At 35.4% G+C, this 22,815-nt stretch overlaps 1 pseudogene; it reads right to left on the bottom strand.

The window, feature by feature from the left end:
• The window catches only part of LOC107003752, a 28,930-nt pseudogene extending 8,104 nt beyond the window's left edge, over window positions 1-20,826 (bottom strand).
• Between the last annotated feature and the right edge of the window lie 1,989 nt (window positions 20,827-22,815).

The following is a 22,815-nucleotide window of genomic DNA, read 5'->3' as shown; positions in this document are numbered from 1 at the left end:
TCCTTCATTTTATTTTAGGGAACATTTGTATTAACAGAGATAGACTACAAGACCTAAGTATGGAATCTTGTGTTGTAAAACCTTACACCGATGGAAGGTGGTCTAACTGCCAAAATAAAACCAAACATAAACGTAGCTTTCAAGGTGGATCCACCGCTAGTCTTCCTATGTGGGCAACATAGTTCAAGAACTAAGAGATAGGTATAATCCCTCTATATACCATTTGGTAATTGGGGCCTCCTCTCAACGGAATCCAATGGATGAGTAGCCCTCTTTTGGGAGTCAACAACACATGTGGAACTATAGGGTGAATCTTCCTCTATAGAAAGTCATCACCTCCTAGTGTCAAGTTCTGTCGGTGCTAAGCGAAGCCCCTTTTGAAATGTATTTATTAATTATCATAACTTAATGTAGGTCATAGGGTCTAACCCTTGTATAACCATCATCATCATCATAGATCAATAAGGATTGCATGCATATAATCCTTTCGTTAAAATTTATATAAGTGAGGTTAGCATATTTACATATCACTTCATAATAAGGCACATCAGTAAATCATTCATCATCCTTATAAAATTTACATCATAGATAAAACATTACAAACAATAATCAAGACATTTCAATTCAACATCATACTATGATATCAATCCTAATACAAGGCATACTTCAATACAACGTTATGCCTTAATCACAATTAACCATAATTTGAAATAAAGGATAGGGATCACAAGACATACTTTGTCTCCTCCATAATTCACCATCAAGGTCTTACAATAAACCCTTAACTCAACCCAATTAGGGTGTAGTTTCATAATAAATAATAACCAACATAATAACAAGGCTAATTGAATCACTATATCACAATTCATCACTAGTTCATAGCTTAAGCCAAAGTACTTAGGTCAAACTCACAACATACTTCATAACCTAGATCAATTATCAAGAACTAGCATGATAGGACTACAATTAACCCTAATTTAATATTGATTGATACAATAACATCATAACTAGTAATTCAACAAATAACCAACTCAATTGAACAGACAATACACTATTCATATAAAGATCATAACCTAGGGTTAAGGGGTAAAGGTCATCTTCTACAAACTATACCAATCCATCAAGATATATCATAATTAAGTTAGAATACATGTTAATATATTCATAATATAAAAAAAAGTCATAAACAAATCAATTCACCACATAAATTTTTATTGGATGAAAACCCACTTGAAAACCCAACTTTTGAAATCAGTTTGATAAAACCCTTTGAGGAAAGAGGTCTCAAAAGTGAAAGAGATCTCATACCTTTGAAATTGATGACGATTGATGGATAAACATGACATTTTACAGCCCTTAAATCCTCCCCTATCTTGGTCTAAAACATAGTTCTTCACTAGAGAGAGAAAGAAGAGAGAAGGATGAGATTTTTGGGTTTGGGAATTATGAGTGTTTTTAAGTTAGTCTAATTAGGTACAGACTTTATATAGGCGGTTCACTTACTTAATTAGAGCCCCACTAACCCCTAATTAACTTCCTAAATAAGCCAATTAATTAATTAACTTAAGTGAAAACGTGGAGCAAAACAGACCCCTCACAGACGAGACCCCGATCGTCGGTCCAACTATGAGACGACGGCCACAGGACCCTCCGTCCCGTTGATCCATCATTTTTGTAAGAGACTTGTCCAAAATTAGTCTTGAATAAAATGAATAAGTTTTCATAGATGATCCAATTGACTCCCCCGTCAATAAACATAGGAATCTCGACTACAAGTCGTGGTCCCACTGCCTTGGGAAGTCCTTTGACCCCAAACGCAAGGGTCCACCTCAAGGGCCGTTGGTTAGTCCCTGAGGAGTCGTGCCTGGATGTTTCTACTATTAATCAACTTGAACACATGTTAGAAACTCTTCCACCATTTTTCATCATTTTCCGACTCCTAAAAGCTCGTAAAATAGGCTAAGGAATGCTAGTAACTCCTTTAACTAGTTTGCGGACGTCATGGACGTTTTGGTTTCTAGACTTCCTAAGTGACTTATATTTATTAAAATTGACCTTAAAACAGTGACTAAGCTTTTTTATACTTATTTTAGGCTTTAGAACACGTCTTGGATTTTCAATGTGTTACATCATCACCCCCTTAGGAATATTCGTCCCCGAATGACACTAAAATCTTAGAGAGGAAGGAATAGACTCAAGACTAGCAGCCCAACCAATAATACATAACAACATAAACCATATCATTTACACAAGGCAATTTAAAAGCTTCAATTACCACATATAAGGCTCAACATCACATTATGAGGAATTTGCTTCTCACAACAAGAACATCAGCTCAACATACCTTGCATGAGTCAATTTCATAAACACTCACCATATCAAAATGAAAAACATAACTCAAAACAATTAAAATTGCGATATTTCCAAGTTGAAATCACATTTCAATGTTACAACATTAAAATGCATATTTTTTGCAAAACATAAACAAGAATCAAGAAACTTCAATTTTTAGTTATTATTTCATTGTTAGTAACAGGACTTCATGTCGGCCTCGGCCTCCCATGTTTCACCCTTAACTAGGTGATTCTCCCATAACACCTTTACGGAAGCCACCTATTTGTTTCCCAATTTCATTACTTGCCTATGATGTATTTGAATCGGAACTTCCTCATAAAATAGGTTATCCTTTACATCAAGACCCTCAATAGGAAGAATAGGCTCGGGATCACCGATTCACTTCTAAAGCATGGAAAAAAGTGAAAATTGGATGAACCAAACACAATTAACTAGGAAGTTTCAATTCATAGGAAACCTTACACAACCTTTGCAAGATTTCATAAGGACCCACATACCGAGGACTCAACTTCCCTTTCTTGCCAAATCTAACTACCCCTATCATAGGAGAATTTTTAGATAGACTTTATCACCTCTTTAAAACTCTTAGTCCCTTCTCCTATGATCGACATAAGACTTTTTCCGACTATAGCACGTTTGCAAATGATTTCTTATAATTTGAACTTTCTCCAAAGTCTTATAAATCAAATCGGGAGCAAGAAGCGAAGCCTCTCCTACTTCAAACCATCCAATTGGATATCAACATCTCGTACCATACAAGTCTTCATAAGGAAACATGTATATAGATAAATGAAAACTATTATTATAAGCAAACTCAACCAAAGGCAAATGCAAACATTATGGCATAAAAACCCTTTGGAGGTCTTTCCTAATGATCTTACCATAAAGTAAGAGTGCAAGATTTAGACTCCAAAATTCCTCCTATTTAGTTGCTCCCCGTAGTGAGAGAATTTAAGGAGGTCTTTCCTAATGATATTCCCAATATTACTCCCGAATGGAAAATTGATTTTGGAATCGATTTGTTACCGGTCACAAATCTCAATTCATTACTCCTTATCGTATGGCTCCGGTCGAATTGAATTAGTTAAAGGCTAAACTCAAAGATCTACTAGACAAAGGCTTTATTAGACCTACTTTTTCTCCATGGGGTGCTCTGGTTTTGTTTGTGAAGAAGAAGGATGGGTCCCTTAGAAGGTGAATTAACTATCACCAAATCAATAAGGTCACTATTAAGAACAAGTATCCTCTCTTTCGAATTGAAGACTTGTTTGATTAACTCCAAAGGGCAAGATACTTTTCTAAGGTTGACTTCAGATCGGGGTATCACCAACTTTGGGTTAGAGGTGAGGATATACCAAAAATGACATTTTGGACTAGATATGGTCACTATGAGTTCTTAGTAATGTCCTTTGGTCTAACTAATTCCCCGGAGGCATATATGGATCTCATGAATATGGTGTTTCAAAGTTACATAGATTCATTTATCATTGTCTTCATTGACGACATATTGGTATTTTTGTAAAATGAGGGTGAACACATGGACCGTTTGAGGGTGGTGTTATAGATGCTTAAGGAGAACAAATTATTTACCAAATATAGCAAATGTGAGTTTTGGTTGAGGTCGGTGGCATTTCTTGGTCAAGTCATCTAAACTGAGAGAGTTGAGGTTGATCCAAGGAAAACCTAGGCGGTGAAAAATTGGCCTACACCATTGACTCTAACCCATATTAGGAGTTTCTGGGGTATATCGGGTTATTATTGGAGGCTTGTGGATGGTTTGGCGTCCATTGCATCTCCCTTGACTACCTCGACCCAAAAGAATAAGAAATTTGAGTGGTCAGAGGCATATGAGAAAATCTTTCAAATCTTGAAAGATAGTCTTACATTCGTTCTGGTGTTGACTTTAACAGAGGGTACCAAGGGCTTTCTCGTATATTGTGATGCATCACTAGTGGGTAAAGGGTCTGTCATTATGAAACATTGGAATGTAGACTATTCTAAACTACATATGGTGCAAGTGAGGAACTATCCAACTCATGATCTTGAGTTAGCGACTGTGGTTTTTTCCTTGAATATATGGAGACATTACTTGTATGGTATTCAAGTATATGTGTTTACCGACCAAAAGAGTTATGAATATGTATTTACTCAAAAGGCGTCGAATCTACGACAAATAAGGTGCTTGGAATTGTAGAAAGATAATTACATGTGTGTTCTCTATCACTCCGTAAAAAACAACAGGGTTGCGGATGCCCTAAGTGATATGACAATGGGTAGTGTGTCTCATGTAGGGGAAGACAAGAAAGACCTACTGAAAGATGTTCATAGGCTTGCTAGATTGGGTGTTAGGTTTGATGATTCTCCGACTGGTGGTTTTATGGTCCATTATAACTCCAGTCATCTTGGGTGGTTGAGGTGAAGTCCAAAAAACACCTTGAACAACCATTGATGGAGTTCAAGGAATCGCTTCTTGGCAAGCTCAATAAGTCATTCTCCTTAGGGGTAGGATGCTCTCTTGAAGTATCAAGGAAGGTTGTGTTTTCCTAATATAGGTGGTTTTAGGAACCGGATCCTTGCGAAAGCTCATGTGTCCCATTACTCCATTCATCCGGGTTCGAAAAAGATATAACATGACTTCAGGTAAGTGTTTTTGCGTGAAGATTTTAAAAAGGACATAGCGGAATACGTAACAAAGTGTCCAAATTGTGAACAAGTGAATGCCAAACACCAAAAGATGGGTTGTTTACTTCAAGAAATTAAAGTTCCTACTTGGTAGTGGGAACACATAAAAATGGATTTTGTGGTAGGTTTGCCTCGGACACAAAGAAAATATGAATCTATATGGGTGGTTGTGGATAGGTTGACCATAATCGCTCATTTTATTATCTTCATGTCTACCGATTCAGCGGAGGATTATTCAAGGATCTTCACAGATGAGATTGTGTGTCGCCATTTTGTTATCCATAATATTGGATCGAGGTGCGAAATTCACATCTAGGTTTTGGAGGTCATTCCAAGAAGGGTTGGGTACCAAGGTGAAGTTAAGCACCTCCTTTCATCCCAAACGGATGCTCAAGCAGAGCGTACTAGTCAAACCCTTGAGCATATGCTTAGAGCTTGTATCATTGATTTAAAGGGAAATTGGGATAAACATTTGCCTTTGGTGGAGTTTTCTTAAAACAATAGCCACCATTAATCTATATCAATGGATCATTACGAAGCCTTATATGGTAGGAAATTCTAACAATCCTAAAATGACTATGCTAAGTAATGCTTAATGTATCTAGAATGCCTATGATTAGACCGGGCTCACACGGATTGATGCTCATAAAACCAAACCTCTGAACCATTGCAAAAGCCAAGCCAACTAACTTGGTGAGTTATTTGATCTAGGAAAGGTTGCGTCCAGCCATGTAGGGCACCTGAATATGAAGATTTACCAGGATAAGTCTTAACCGTACTTAAAAAGGGGTAATCTTAAGTTTTGAGGGCCTAGGGGTAAAATGGTCTTTTCCAGACTAAGTGTGGTATTGTAATTACCCTAAATATTTACTTACTTATATAATTAATATGGGGGAGGGGCAATTCGGGTAGGAAGGGCTGAAATTGACCCTTTAAGCGAAATCTTGCTCCATCCGAGTTCGTACCTTGGTGGAAGCAATGATATAATTAATTTATTGCATTTATTGAATTATCTAAATTAATTAATATTTATTTCTCTAATTTAATTAAAGTAAAATCAGATTTTTAATAAATAATAATAATAATAATAATAATAATAATAATAATAATAATAATAATGAGGAGTCCTAGTTTGACTAAGTCTCCACCTCCCTCTCCTAATCCTAATCCTCTCATTCTCACGTCTCTCACTCTCATTCTCACATTTTTTATCAGAAAAATAAAAGAAAATAATATTTCTTCATTCTAGAAGAACTCTCACACAAAAACTCAAACGAAAACCTAGGCTAAAAAGGAAAATCAACAACATTCTTCTCTACAGATTTTGCTTGTGGTTTTGGTGGTGAGGCGTTGTCTTAGTGGGGAAATAGGCATCACGTAGAATCACTTTTTATCAACTTCAGGTATGTGTTTTCTTCTCTCTTTGCCCCTTTCTCAAGAGACCCTTAAGATTTAGTTAATCGCAATTGAAAAACTAATGTTGATCCCGTTGCATGCCCCTGTCATTAGATCCATTAAAAGATTCAAAACATGTGTAGGTATGTCTTCTGGTAGATAATTTTAGGTCTGGTTGTGATTATGTATTGAATGTGTATTCGTATATTATGTAAGGAATGAAAGATGTATTCTGGAAAAGTGTTTTACGTTAATTGTTTGAGCATGGGTTAGCTGTAAATTAACTATGTTGCTGCCCTAAGTTTGTGTGTTATAAATGTTGGGTTTTCGTATATGTAAATGTTAAAAGTGTGATGTTCATACAAGGGTAATGTTGCTAGAAAAATTTCACCCGAATTACTCCAACAATCAACATAAAAACTTGAGAGAAAGATGGATTGAAAGAGACCAAATTTCCATCTTACTGGATATGTTGGTGTCGTCAAAAATTTGAAAAAGTGAGCTATGTTTTAAAACTTTTTAAAAATTGTGAGGTCATTGGGAATTGAACCCAAGACCTCACCAAATTCAAATTACATAAAAAGTTCATGAGTAAAAAAATGAAAATTAAATGTGGTGAGTGGGGATTGAACCCACAACCTTTTGAATAGATGATAGAGTTAGGAGAAAAATAAAGGAGAAAAATAAAATGTTGTGAGTGGGTATTGAACCCACAACCTCTTGAATAAAGGAGAGAATTAGTAGAAAAAATGGAAGAAAATAAATGAGGTGAGTCAGGATTGAACCCACAACCTCTTGAATAGATGTGAGAGTTAGGAGAAATATAGAAGAGGAAAATATAATGAGGTGAGTGGGGATTGAACCCACAGCCTCTTGGATAAAGTTAAGAGAAAAATTAAGAAAAAATGAATGAGTTTGTGGGGGATTGATCCCACAATGTCTTTGCCTTAAACGAGAAAGAGAGGACGGAAAAGAAAGAAAATATTATGGGGGTGATGGGGATCGACCTAGGGTCACCCAAATCTTAAAAATGCAAGTACCAAGTTTAATATAATATTAAGTGTTTTTCAAGGGATTCAAAATCGGATCTCCTTCGGAAATTTCGTATTGACACATAAGTCGTATGTGAACAAATATTTAATGAATGCTGCCTCTAAGGATTGAAATCAAGATCTTGGCATACAAACAAGATGCATATGTCTTGTAGCAGATAATCTTTGGTAAGTATGCGTCACTTAGAAGAATTATGAATGAAGCCTCATGGCTTGTACATATTGATCCATAAGTCCAGTGAACGTTTAAAAGTAAGCGAACCTAGGACGTTTGTAATGAAATGGTGTGAACCTAGGAGGTTAATGTAAGAGTATGAAACATACAAAAAGTCCAAGTGCATTGGCATATGCCGAAATGAACATTGACATAATGGGAGTGTAGAATGATGTAAAGTGAAATCTCAAGCATACTACAAAAGAAAGTGTTAAGAATGAATTCATAGTTAATATGTAAAGAAAAGAATTAATTAATGACTATAGGCTTATGCAAGTGCGACAAGCTGCATCTACGCCTTAAATCAATGTCACTAAATGAAATGACTAAGAGAGTATATTTATGATAAATGATGAACAAGCAAAGAATGAGTGGCTACATGAGGATAGGCTAGTACAAGTGAGACAAGATGTATCTACGTCTAGAATCAATGTCCCTCAATGTGAACTCCAAGAGAGAATATGTACTTTATACGAGAACAAATATTGAAAGGTGAGTAAAGATGAAACGAAAATATGTTAAACAAAGAACAGGGTTGCATCACAATATGAGGCTAGTGCAAGTGAGACAAGTTTCACCTACGCCAAATATAAGGTCACAAAAAGTACTCACCTAAGAGAGTGTTGAAAATTAAGAAACAAGACTCAATCACACTCAATAGTGTAACGAGAAATCACACTTAATACGTAATGATGAGATGATAAATCATCTAATGAGATATGATGCCTCATGGTAGAAGCTAGCTTCTATGATGTATGAGATGAATGTAATGAAACTTTATACTAAGCACGGATAGGCTAGCTATGAGTCACAATTCCTTCTTTAGAAAAGGTAGAGGTTCGTGTATTTCTCATGATATGAGAATGTACGTACATACAGATATGGGTCTCTTTATATCTCCTAGTCGTTGAAACTATACTACCAATATAGGGTTCTAGCAGTCTTCGAGTCCCTATATGTGCTAGCAAGTTTTCGTTCACTTTGGCCAGTGATTCCACCTTTTTACGGTGTGTGGTTAAACATTGAATTTCATGATGGTCACATGCTATATGTCGGTTAAGGTTAAAGTTCCAAAAGAAAGCATAAGGCAAGCCTAAAATAATGCACATAATTAAATGAACGATACAAAAGGTGTTAGGACGGGATAATCAACCACATCAAGCAGTTTCTCAGCCATGGTAGTGAAGTGCACAACTATCCTAAAGTATAGACTGCATGATGCATAGGAAAAATTCCCTTCTTCTGGTTTTATCATGCCTACTCTAATGTCTAATTTCTTAGTGTTAGGATTGTATCTAACATCAATTGTTGAGATTCAGAAAGATGAATACAAGGAGAAATAAAGGCGGATAGATTAGAGGAGCAGCTGCTGGGGTAAATAAAGTTCCTCCATAGGCTACATCTGATGGAATGGAGATGCCTGTTAACACAACTGGGTTTACAGATGGAGAAGTTATGATATCCTTGGTATAGATGGCCCAAGACATCACTTTACAAGCTCAGGCTATGACAGCCCAAGCGGAGCAACGAGGTCTTCGCAGGGAGAATCCACCTTCAAGCACCATCTAGAAGGTTAAAAGACTTCACGAGGGTAAATCCTCCCGTTTACACTGGATCTATGATTGTTGAGGATCTCTAGGAGGAGTGTAGGGAATCTATAATTCATGATAGCATGGACCTTTCCAGTCTTATGGTCCATGTCCAACAAGTGGAGGAAAGAAGGAATAGGAAGCATACTAGGGTAGGGAACATGTTAAGGCAAGCTGGGAAGAATTTTTTTCAAGGAAGAGTAGTAGTGAAATCAGGGATAAGCCCAGCTTTAAGAAGGGACTCTCTCACTAAGGGGAGTCAAGTTCATCCAGGGGTTGCTATGATAGGGATTCCGAGCCCAGAGTTAAGAGAAACAGTGTAGTAGATACACCTTAAGAGTGGAAACCTTGTAGAAAGTATTGCAAACTTCATGGAGGAGTGTGTAGGAGGTTCTCTAAAGCTTTTCACATTTATGGAAAATTGGGTCACATGATGAAGGATTGTCCGTATATGAGAGGTTGAGAAAAAGGGAATGAGAAAGTTCAGCAGAATGGTCCAAGTAAAGAAATTCCAAGGAGGAAACGATTCTTCGCACTCAAGTCTAGGGGTGTAGGGGAAGACACCTCTGGTGATGTCTCGGGTGCGTATCGTAAATTATTTTTAATGTTAATGGTTTTGTGCACTAGTATGAACTTAATATGTTGGAGTCATCATGTTGGTTGCTGACTTATGTGACTTATGTGTTTATTTATGTTGTATGCTTTGATGAGACTAGTTTAGGAAGGAGTTCCTTAGTCTATTAATGCATATTAGCCACTAAAACTCATTGAATATCTTAGGTATGGATTTTCTCCATAAGTGTTATGCTACCATAGACTATCAAACCAGGGTAGTGAGGTTTCAGTTTCAAAATGAGATAGGTTATAAATGGGCAGGGCGTGGACCAATCCAACAAAACCATATAATTTAAAATCTTAAGGCCAACAAGATTTTATCTAAGTTTTTAGATATACTCCTCCTAAGGCTTGTTTTTTTTAAGAAACTCTAAGATTTAGTGCAATTGTCGACTTGGTGTTGTATGTCCGAAATCGTATGTGTATTAATTGTACTATGTGAGTTAAAATGAATCCATGTTTGCATGTCATGTTGCTTTTTTTGTATAGTGTGGACTTGTTTTTTTCGTTGCATTAGTTGTGAGGTGCCTCAAGTTATGTGCGATAGAGTATGAAGTTCCTCAATCTCAAATATGAAGCTTCAAATAAGCTTGATTAATATAAATTATCCATAGTAAGTGTGAAACAGAAATTCACAAAGAGAAAACTCTCAAGTACGTTAAAATATTTTCTAAAATCACCCTGTTTATTTTAAAATGATGTGTAGTGTCATTCAAGGATGAATGTTCCTAAGGGTGGGATAATGTAACAACCCTAAAATTACTATGCTACGTAACGCATAATGCTAGAATGACTATGATTAGACGGGGTTCAGATGGATTAATGCACGTAGAACCAGAACTCTGAACCCTTGCAACAGCCAAGCCAACTTACTTGGTGAGTTATTTGAGCTAAAAAAGGTTTGATCCAGCCATGTAGGTCACCTTAATATGAAGATTTACCCGAATGAGTCTTAACCGGACTTAAAAAGGGGTAATCTTAAATTTGGAGGGTCTAGGGGTATAATGGTATTCTCCAGGATAAGGGTAGTATTGTAATTACCTTAATTAATTGATTAATATGGGGGATGGGTAATTCAGGTAGGAAGGGCCAAAATTGACCCTTCGAGAGAAATCTTGCTCCACCTGGGTTGGAACATTGGTGGAAGCAATGATTTAATTGACATGTTGTATTTAGTTAATTAGTTAAATTAATTAATATTTAATTTGCTGATTTAATTAAAGAAAAATCATATTTTAATAAAAAATAATAATAATAATAATAATAATAATAATAATAATAATAATAATAATAATAATAATAATAATAATAATGAGGAGTCCTAGTTTGACTAAGTCTCCTTCTATCTCTTCTAATCCTAATCCTCTCTTTCTAACGTCTCTCACTCTCAATCTCACGTTTTTTTTAAGAATAAGAACTGAAAATAATAGTTCTTCACTCTTGCAGAACTTACACACAAAAACTCAAACGAAAAGCTAAGCTAGTAACGAAAATGAACAACATTCTTCTTGACGGATTTTGCTTGTTGTTTTGGTAGTGAGGCATTGGTTTTGTGGGGATATAGGCAGCACGTTGAATAAATTTTGAGCAACTTCAGGTATGGGTTTTCTTCTCTCTTGGCCCCTTTCCCGAGAGACCCTTCAGGTTCAGTTCAATCGTAATTGAAAAACTAAGGTTTGCCACGTTGCATGCCCCTGTCATTAGATCCTTTAAAAGATTCAAAGCATGCATTGGTATGTCTTCTAGTAGATAATTCTAGGTTTGTTTGTGATTATGTATTGCATGTGTATTTGGAAATTATGTAAGGAACGAAAGTAATATTCCGGAAGAGTGATTTACATTAATTGTTTGAGCATGGGTGTGTTGTAAATTAACTATGCTGCTGCCTTAAATTTGTGAGTTATTAATGTTGTGTTTTCGTATATGTAAATGTTAAAAGTGTGATGTTCATTTAAAGGTAATGTTTCTGGAAAAATGTCATTCGAATTACTGTAAGAGTCAACATTAAAATTTGAGAGAAAGATGGAGTGAAAGAGACTAAATTTACAGCTTGCTAGAAATGTTGGTCTTGGCCAAAAAATTGAAAAAGTGATCTATGTTTTAAAATTTTTAAAAAATTGTGAGGTTATTGGGAATTGAGACCAAGACCACACCAAATAAAAATTACATAATAATTTCATGAGAAAAACGAAAAGAAAATTAAATGTTTTAAGTGGGGATTGGATGCACAACCTCTTGAATAGATGAGAGAGTTAGGAGAAAAATAAAGGAGAAAAATAAAACGTGCTGAGTTGGGATCGAACCCACAACCACTTGAATGGAGGAGAGAATTCAGAGAAAAAATATAAAAAAATAAATGAGGTGAGTCGGGATTGAACCCACAACCTCTTGAATATATGAGAGAAATAGGAGAAATATAATAGAGAAAAATACAATGAGGTGAGTGAGGATTGAACCCACAACCTCTTGGATAAAGTTAAGAGAAAAATTAAGAGAAAAATAATGAGTTTGTGGGGGATTGATCCCACAATTTCTTTGCCTTAAACGATAAAGAGAGTAGGGAAAAGAAAGAAAATATTAAGGGGGTGTTCGTGATCGACTTAGGGTCCACCAAATCTGAAAAATGCAAGTACCAAGTTTAATATAATATTAAGTGTTGCTCAAGGGATTCGAAATCGGGTTCCCTTGCCCGATTTTGTATTGACACATAAGTCGTACGTGAACAAATATTTAATGAATGATGCCTCTAAGGATCGAAATAAAGATCTTGGCATACCAACAAGATGCATAAGTCTTGTAGCACATAATCTTGGGTAAGTATGAGTCACTTAGATGAATTATCAATGAAGTCTCATGGCTTGTATGTATGGATCCATAAGTCCAGTGTACGTTTAAAAGTAAGCGAACCTAAGATGTATGTAATGAAATGGTGTGAATCTAGGAGGTTTATGTAAGAGTGTGAAACATACAAAAATTCCAAGTGCCTTGGCATATGACGAAATGAACATTCACGTAAGAGGAGTGTAAAATGATCTAAAGTCAAATAGCATACTCCAAAAGAAAGTGTTAAGAATGAATTCATAGTTAATAGGTAAAGAAAAGAATGACTTCATGACAATAGGCTAGTGCAACTGAGATAATCTGCATCTACGCCTAAAATCAATATCACTAAATGAAATGAGTAAGTGAGTATATTTATGCTAAACGATGAACAAGCAAAGAATGAGTGGCCACATGAGGATAGGCTAGTACAAGTGATACAAGATGTATCTACGTCTAGAATCAATGTCCCTCAATGTGAACTCCAAGAGAGCATATGTACGTTACGATGAACAAATAATGAAAGGTGATTAAAGATGAAATGAAAATATGTTAAAAAAAGAACATAGTGGCATCACAATATGAGGCTAGTTTAAGTGAGACAAGTTGTACCTACGCCAAATATAAGGTCACCAAAAGTATTCACCTAAGAGATGAATGTAATGGAACTTTATAGTGAGCGCCAATAGGCTAGATATGAGTCACAATTCCTACTTTTGGGAAGGCCGAGATTCGTGTAATTCTCATGAGATTAAACTGTCCATCCAGACGGATATGTGTCTCTTTATTTCTCCTAGTCTTTGAACCTAACTGCATATATAGGGTTCTAGCAGGGTTTGAGTCCCTATATATGCTAGCATGTTTTGGTTCACTTTGGCCGGTTGTTCCACCTCTTTTTGGTGTGTGGTTTAACATTGGATTTCATGATGCTCACAAGATCTATGTCGGTTAAGGTTAAAGCTCCCAATGAAATAATGAGGCCAGCCTCAAATAATGCACATAATGAAATGAACGATACCAAAGGTGTTAGGATAGGATAATCAAGAGGTGAGCTAGACTTATGCAATGAAACTAGGTTATTGTTTGTCATTGCACAGCGAACCCGAGGAAAGTCTTAAACTACTTCCTAGGTATAGCTGGTGTGTACACTAGTATACGAATGAGTGAAAATGAAGTACATATGACTGAATGAAGCAGACTCTATGTTTGTTAAGGAGGATCCCTAGTTGAGGTCCCATATGTTAAGCCCTCATTTTTGGAAGCTTAATGTCAAGTCCATGATTCCAAGGTTTCATGGCAAACGAAGGGATGATATGAGCTATGTGATTTGATATGTGCAATATGTTATGTGTTGTTTTCAAAATGATATATATGATGATGCATATTAATCCCATAGCATGACTTTCCTAATCAAATTTGGCAAGTCCACTGACTTGACTTTCCATAACTCATATCGTCAGGAGAGAGCTCTTATTAATCATGCATGTCCATGGTGTGTGCTTGCATATACCCATAAATTGTAAAACTCTGTACTAATCCCATACAAATCTCTACTTTTAAGTGCAGCTGCATGTGAACGCTAGAGCTTACGAGACTACGTTGACGTTTTCCAGACGTGGAGCACTCATCAGGACTAGGTAGGCCCTCTTGCTTTCGAGGATTCCTATCTTTTATATTCTAGCTTAGATGTAGTCATAAGCTAGTGGAGTATGTTCCACTAGTGTTTCATTCCAAGTGATTTTCAGATATTGTATTGGTGCCATTTTGGCAACTTTTTATTTTTATACAGAGATGACTATGTCTTTCATTTGATTATCTTGATAATAGATGGTTGTTGTGAACGATTATGAAATTACATTTATGATCTTATACGAACACGATGATTCCTATTATGAAGTCTAAGTATACTTCAACTAAACAAAAAGTTCAAATTTTATGCTAAAATTTATCTAGATGATGTAACGATGACGTAAGTAGGGTTGTCTGTGACTTTTGAGAGGTCAACAATTCTGGTTTTAGCTAGAATCTAGATTCTAGTCGTGACAGACATGTAGATCTCAAATTGTGTGGTTTGAAGTGGATGAGTTTTCACTTTTGGGTCCCGATATATTTATAAGACTTTGGAGAAGGTTCATTTCAGAAGGAACTGGTTGCAAATAGCCTGTAGTCAGCAAAATTCCTATGGCGATCATAGGAGAAGAGATTTAGAGTTTGAAGAGGGTGATAAGGTGTACTTGAAAATTTTGCCTATGAAAGGAGTGGTTAGATTTTGCAAGAAAGGGAAGTTCAGTCCTCGTTATGCGGCTCCCTAAGAAATTTTACAAAGGGTATGTAAGGTTTCCTATGAGATGAAACTCCCGAGTGAACTATCTTCGGTTCATCCGTTTTCCATGTTTCTATGCTTAATAAGTGTACCGCTAATCCCAAGACTATTCTTCCTATTGAGGGTCTTGATGTGAAGGATAACCTCTCTTATGAGGAGGTCCCGATAAAAATCATTGATCTTCAATTGAAGAGATGGAGGAATAAAGAAGTCGCCGCCATAAAAGTGTTATGTAGAAACCACCTAGTTGAGGGAAGAACATGGGAGGCTGAGGCCGACAGGAAGTCCCGTTATCCTCATCTTTTTCCTAATGAAGGTTAGTTGTTATTGTTTATAATGAAAATAATGAATAATTTTAATATGCATTAATTTTGGGAATGTTTTACAAAAAAATGTGCATTTTTGGTGTCATTAGATTGAAGTTACAATGAATTGTGCATATTGACTTGAAAATTTGCAATACTTCTTGTTTTGAGTTATGTTGTGAATTTTTGTATGGTGAGTCTTTATGAAATGATATTTAGCTTGTAGGTAAGTTGAGTATTGTCATAATTGACTCAGATATGGTATGTTGAGCTCACATTATTGTGTGACAAGGAAATTCTTCATACTGTGATTTTGAGCCTTATGTGTGGTAATTGATGATTTTTGATTGCTTTGGGTAAATTATATGATTGACGTTGTAACTAATGTTTTTATGTGTTGTTTATTTGTTGGGCTATTTGTCTTGAGTCTAGTCCTTCTTTTGAAAAGATTTTTGTGTCGTTCGGGGACGAATGTTCCTAAGGAGGGGGGGAACAATGTAACACTTCGAATGTCTGAGACGTGCTTTATAGACTAAAATAAGTGTAAAAAGGTTTATACACTGTTTAAGGTCTATTTTTGTGTATATAAGTCATTTAGGAAGGTTAGAAACCAAAATATTAAGGAACGCCCATAACGTCCGGAAACTAGTTCAACGAGGTGCTAGTATGCCTTAGCCTATTTGACTAAGTTTTAGGAGTCAGAAATTGATGAACTTTTGTGGAAGGGTGTCTAGCAGGTATTAGAGTTGATTCGTAGTTTAAACGTCCGGCCACGACTCCCCAAGGACAAACAAAGTGCCCTTGAGGAGGACCCTTGCATTTTTTGGGTCAAAGGCTGCCGAAGGAAGTGTCCACCAACGGATGCAACCATCGATCTGTTGTCCAATCGACAGGGCGTGGACTGATTCCGTAGTTGGTTAGAAAAATTCTTGGAGGCATGTTTTGATAAGTCTCAGTCTAAAACGATGAGTGTACAACACGGAAGTTAACAATGCCCGTTGTTTGACAAACGGACCGTTTGTCTTGGTCTCGTCTGTCAAGGGGCTGTTTTGCTGCACGTTCTTATATGGGTTAAATTAATTAATAAGGTAGTTAGTTATTTATTTAGGGGTTTAGGGAGGTATAATTAATTTTGTTAATGACCTATATAAATCCCCTAAGATAATAAAACTACCCTAAGACCTCATAATTTCCAAAACCAAACATTCTTCCTTCTCTCTTCTTTCTCTGTCCAATGTTGAAGAACACCACAGGAGACAAGGTCAAGGTGGGTTCTAGGGATAACATCACCAAGGTTTCTCCATCAATATTCATCAAACAGTAAAGTATGGGATTCCTTTCACCTTTGGGACTTCTTTCCGCAAAGGGTTCTGTCAAACTGATTTCAAAAGTATGATATTCAAGTGGATTTTTTCCAATCTCAAAATTGATACAGTAAATTGCTTTTTTTATAAATTACTTTTGATATTATCAATATATTAACATGTATTATAATTCAATAACTTAACCCTAGGTTGTAATCTTAATATGAATTGTGTAATGTTTGTTCAATTGAATTTATTGGTTGAATTACTACTAGATGATGTTACTGTATCAATTATGAATATATTAGGATGATTTATAGTCCTATCATGTTAGTTCTTGAGTAATTGATCTAGATTATGACTTTGACGGAAGTCTCTTGTCTTAAGCTATGAACTAGTAGTGGATTTTTATGTAGTGGTTTAATTGACTTCATTATCATATTGATTAGTATTATGTGATGGTATTACACCCTTTTTAGGTTGAGTTAAGGGTTGATTGTAAGACGTTGATGATGGATTATGAAGGAAACTTGGTAACTCTTGTCATCCCTATTGTTTAATTCAATTGTTTTTTCTTTAGATTGAGTGATGATATTGCATTGAAGTTTATCTTGTATTAGGATTGATAGGGTTGGTAGGAAGTTGAATTGAAATGTCTTCACTATGGTTTGTGATGTGTTGGCTAAGATGTAAATGGTATAAGGATGTTCATAACTCACAAATGTGCCTTATCATGATGTGAATGTGTAAATGTGCGAACTTCACTTATATGAATTTTAATGAAAGGACTATACTCATGAAATGATTATGATGATGATTATACAAGGGATAGACCCTATGACCTACATTAAGCTTTGATGATTAATGAAGACAACAAAAACATTTCTAAAAGGGCCTCTAGCTTAGCACCGAGTGAACTAGAGTGAGTAGTGTCCCTTACAACATAGGGAAGGTAGGATAACTAATGTACTCTTGAGAATGGAGACTATAATGCATGTAGCATAAAGAGGGTCCCAACTATATCTCCTAGTTCTTGAACTATGTTGCCCCCATAGGCATACTAGCTAGTGGATCCACGTAGTTACTATGTTCATATTTTTTGTACTACCTTGGAAAGTAGTCATCTTCATTTTCTGTAGTGTTCCATGACACCGGACACCACATTATCTCATGTGGTCGATGTCGGATAATGAAATATGTTCCCAAAGGGTAAAATGAACTAAAGGAATGAACTCTAACTATGATAACATAAGGGGTTTAACTTAGTCTAGGTAGGGGTTTGAGAATCTATCTAAACATTGCAGTAGTTAGCCTTGAGGGATGTCTTAGGAGGAAGTTCTTATATATGAATGCACTAATAATTGTACATGCTATGAATATTATGATCTTGCATTGATTATACTACATGATGATGGTTTCACTTAGGAATATGTGTTGATGTCTATTGCTAAAGTATAGTGATATGTACTCTTAATTATATACTATGTGAAGTTGGACATTGGTTATGAGTTTTTTTGAGTTTACTTGATTGAGTACGGTTATGGGGCTTTGATTGGTCATTGCGCTTGTTGAATTAATGAGGGTTTATGGGTAATTATCTTGATTTGGTTATGTTGTAATGAAGTCTTATTCATGCTTATGGATATTTTAACTTGATGATAGAGAGGTCTTGACTAAGTGTTCAATTATGTGATATGCATGTTGTCTTGACTAGCCTTAGTATTGTTGGTCTTGTGATGTACGTGCTTTAGACTTAATGAATATGTCGTATTTTATTGGTATGGTCTTCTTGAATGTGCATAAGGTTTTCTAAATGAAAAACAGCTTTTTTCAATGAAATGTCCCCTTTTAGAATGATTTCATGATATGTGTGCATATGGTCTCTTACTTAGTACAAGTGGTGTACTAATCCCATTTTCTCCCTTTTTCCCCAACATTTTATGTTCTGGTCATTGAAGGGCTTTGAGACTACTTTGAAGGAATACTTTGAATTCTAATTCATCCTAGTTGGGTAGGTCCTCACTTTCTGAGGGCAATGCCAATATCAGGCTTATGAAGTTGTTTTAGTTTTAAGACTCTTATGTTCTTTCCTTTTCATTTGTATATTAAACATTGTATAGCCTATATGTGGCTTTATTACAATGATGTTTGGTCGAGGCAAAAATTATTATACTCTTGTTAGATGGTTATGAGATGAGACATCCATTTGAGACTATGTTACATCTTGTATATCTATGTGCAATAGAAGTAGAAGACTATGTAATCTTCCTATATGAAGGGTCTATGTATACTCGATATAAATATAATGTGTATGTAGAGGTCTATCTACACCTCACTGTATAAGTAATGAAAATTTTTCAATTTTCCAATTTTTTTACCTATGAATGTAATGATGTAAGCTAATAGGCTTATCTTAGCCCTGAAAGAGGACTAAGAAGCTGGTTACGTCTTGGGGATGTTCGTGAAGACTGATTTCCTAATCTTTTCTTTAATAGGTTGAGATTTGTAATAGATAATCTTATTTTTCTGATATCATAATTTATTTTTATATAATCAGTGTTTTGATACGTTGCGAGCCAGATAATGACTTGTTCTGTTTTAACTATTGTAACTGCTATTTACATCTAAAAAGGTTTCGACTATATCGTTAATCCTGTTCTTTTATGAAGAACAAAAAGATTCTATAACATGAAACAAAAGTGACAATATGAATGTTGATAATTCTGATGGAAAGTTAGGTAGAGTGAAAGCTCTTAGACATGAAAATAATCTTTCTTCAAAGTACTAACATATAAAATAAAAAAGAGTATGAATATGACTTACCAAATGTCATTAACAATTTTGCATAGCTCGAGTTTGAAATTCCCTTCCTTGTACTTCTGCGATGGCTCAACAACTTGTTCATACTTCTAACCCAATACCTCGTTGCAATACAAATAGTATAAGTAAGCAATTTTGCATAGCTGAAGTACGACTTTCCCTTCCTTGTACTTATGTGATGGCCAACAGCTTGTTCATACATCCAGTGCAATACCTCATTGAGATCCACACAGTACATGTTAGAAATTTTTGATAGCTCGAGTACAAAATTACCCTTAATTATACTTCTGTTATGGCTTAATAGCTTGTTCATTCTTCCAGCCCAATACCTCATTGCAATCCACACAGTATATGCCAGCAATTTTTCAAAGCTATCTTTCAATTCACGAACTTTTCTTTCTGCTTCTAACCGAGCAGGAGGCTCCTCCCTAACGGTTTTCCATACTATGAATGGTATTGTTCATCTTCGATTTAACTATTTAAGTTATTCGCCTCTGCTGCTCCTTGAAAGGGAACCTCAGCAGTTGTTCCTTCAACTAATTACCTACCCCTTGCCTTAAATTTTTGAGCGAAGAACTAACTTCAAATGAGTCATTATGAAGCTTCAGCTTCTTTACTTCCTCAAATAATTTACTCGTATATGGTATTTCACTAGTCGTTGAAAAGAATTTCCCTTCATTATTCAGCATACTTTGCTAGATCTTATGCTTTATTGTCGAAAAATAGTTGCCTATACGCAAATATCATAAGATCTTTCCTTAAATTCTCAGGGAGGGAACAATCTAAGTGATCATTCAAAGAGTCATTATCTTCCATCTTATACCCATCAGTGTAGACCACAATCATGCAATTTCTACTGTTAATCCCAAAGAGCTTCTTAAAGTACTGGATGGCAACCTGTTCTTCTTTTGAAAATTTTAGTTCGTAGAGACAAAACAAAAAGAATAGCGTGGACACCATCATCGGCCAAATCAATTGATTTACCAATTTCATTTACAACTAATTCAGATTCAGCATTAAGATCAAATCTAGGGGTATCCATCACATCAAGAATCTGCCATTTTCTAATCGAGTCCTCTAAATCTCACAAGTTCTTGTACCATCACAAGAGCTAGACCTTAGTTGGAATGCATTTCTACCAACAATGCTATTGTTTGTGGTACTTTTTCCTTCACCTTTACCTCCAATCATGAGTAATGTATGATCTTCATCTGCAATAAATTCCCAATAATTACTGATGAACTTCCTCCCATCTTATCTTATAGTCCTCCCATCTTATTTTATTTGATAAAACTACCTTAAGCAACAGGTCACCTACAGAGTGTCGGGCTCTTGTTATTCCTATAATCCATGTTCAAGTTTATATAAATTTACTGTTTGTTTTGTTAGTTAAAGATTAGCAATTTCTAATTTTGTTATCGAATCAAATACCTTAACATTACATATTTCTAATTTTGTTAGTGATTTCTGTATGCATTACTTTGAGAATGCGAGATACTCATTTCGAAATATAAAAGGATGCTAAATTTATTTGAACTATTGAACAAAACCACAACGATAACCTATTGATATTCTTACATATAGTAATTTCCTGTAGTATCTTGAAACCTCCCTGAGTTATCACCTGTAAGATTAATGGTATCCAAGTTTCAAAAAAATTAGTCGTATTAGGCTCATGCTCATTTTGAGCCCCAGTACATTGTTATGAAGCTTGTATCTATCAATCAACATTCTTCTTGTTTTCTTCAGGACAAAATGAGCTATACATTTGAGTGAGCCATATAATATGTCCTTTATACGGTTTAAAATATCTTTTTAATTGTTGTCTGGAGTCCTAGGGATTGATCAACTACATGCTAACTGTTCAATTCCATCACTAACTGTAGATGTTTTTTATTTTTAATAATAATAACTAAGCTAGTAGACTTGCTTATATGATTGATCCTCGTTTACTCGTTTTTTACATGTTCTTCATTTGGGTAGGTATTTTCCATTTTTTCCTCGAAACATAGCTATTTTCAGCTTGATACCACTGTAATTCAGTTGATTATTGTTGCTTCGTGCCTCAATATGTCCATTAGGTTTCCACTCGCTTTTTGACTCAGGATTTTTTTTTGTTTCTTCTTCCTCGTTGTGATCATGATTATTTTATCTCTATTCTTTCTTTTTTATGTAGATATAGCAAATTTGAACATGACGTTGGTTTTCTTTCTTCAAGTGTTACTGAGAGTAATCTGTTAGCTTAATTCCCATGCAAGTGTTACTGAGTAATCGATTATCTCCTACCCACGGTATGGTTATCATGAAACGTGTCATTCCCGTGTTTGCACAAACTTCCCAATCAATTTTTTTTGATATTTCCCATGTCAACTTCATCAGAAAACTAAAAAATTTTGACATTGTTTGATTATATTCTACATCTACATATTTCTAGGCCAGTTGAACATGTTCTAACACTCTTTAAAAGGTAAATGAATAAGATGATCTATTTTGTAAACAAATTTAAGAACTTGAGACTTCATTCTGACAGCACACAAACAAAATTTATGAGTATTGATAACTCACATGCTCAAGTTCCAAGATAATACTACAATGTAAGATCATGAAATAAGGAGAGAATATAGGAGGGACTTCAAATAGTAAGTAACAAGACATCTGCCAGCTTGGAGAATATACTATAATCATACATTTTTTCTCCTAATCTTTCTCTTGCCATGATTCTTCTTATTAGCTATTTTTAGCTTCTTTCATCCTCTTTCGAAAAGGTTTTACAGATTTTGAATTTTTATTGCCATAATCATATGAGACATAACATTAAGCTTAGGAGTAGCAAGGGAAGCTTATTGGGAAGCCAATTTAGCAGTTGCTTTCTTAATAAAAGTGAGTTCTATAGCAACTACATATCTCCTTATAACTCTCATTTTTTTATTCTTTGATCTAATTGACTTTGCCATTTTCTTCGCAGGTAGAGATCTCTGTGAACGGTTGTTTTTCTAGCTCTGGTTTTTCAGTTCACCTTTCCACTCAATTATATTGATAGATTTGTTCTTTTTATTCTCCTCCTCTTTAGCCTCATTGATACCCTAATATGGTTGAACCTAGAAGAAATCTCACATGAGAAGTAGCACGTGCTGATGGATCAATGTACAGCGGCTCCATAGGGCGGAGCGTGTAGATAACTCACTAAGAATTGAGTGTTGTAGATGAATGTATAGGATACATAGAGAGGTTGAGTAAAGGTAAGTAGGTTTAAGTTTACACGAATAATGACGAATATCTAGGAAAACATCAGTTTCCTTATAGTATGACTAAATGACTGAGATGCAAGCCCCCCCCCCCCC

The sequence above is a fragment of the Solanum pennellii genome, chromosome 11 (assembly GCF_001406875.1).
Source record: "Solanum pennellii chromosome 11, SPENNV200".
Lineage (NCBI taxonomy): Eukaryota > Viridiplantae > Streptophyta > Magnoliopsida > Solanales > Solanaceae > Solanum > Solanum pennellii.
This window is presented reverse-complemented; position numbering and strand designations above follow the sequence as displayed.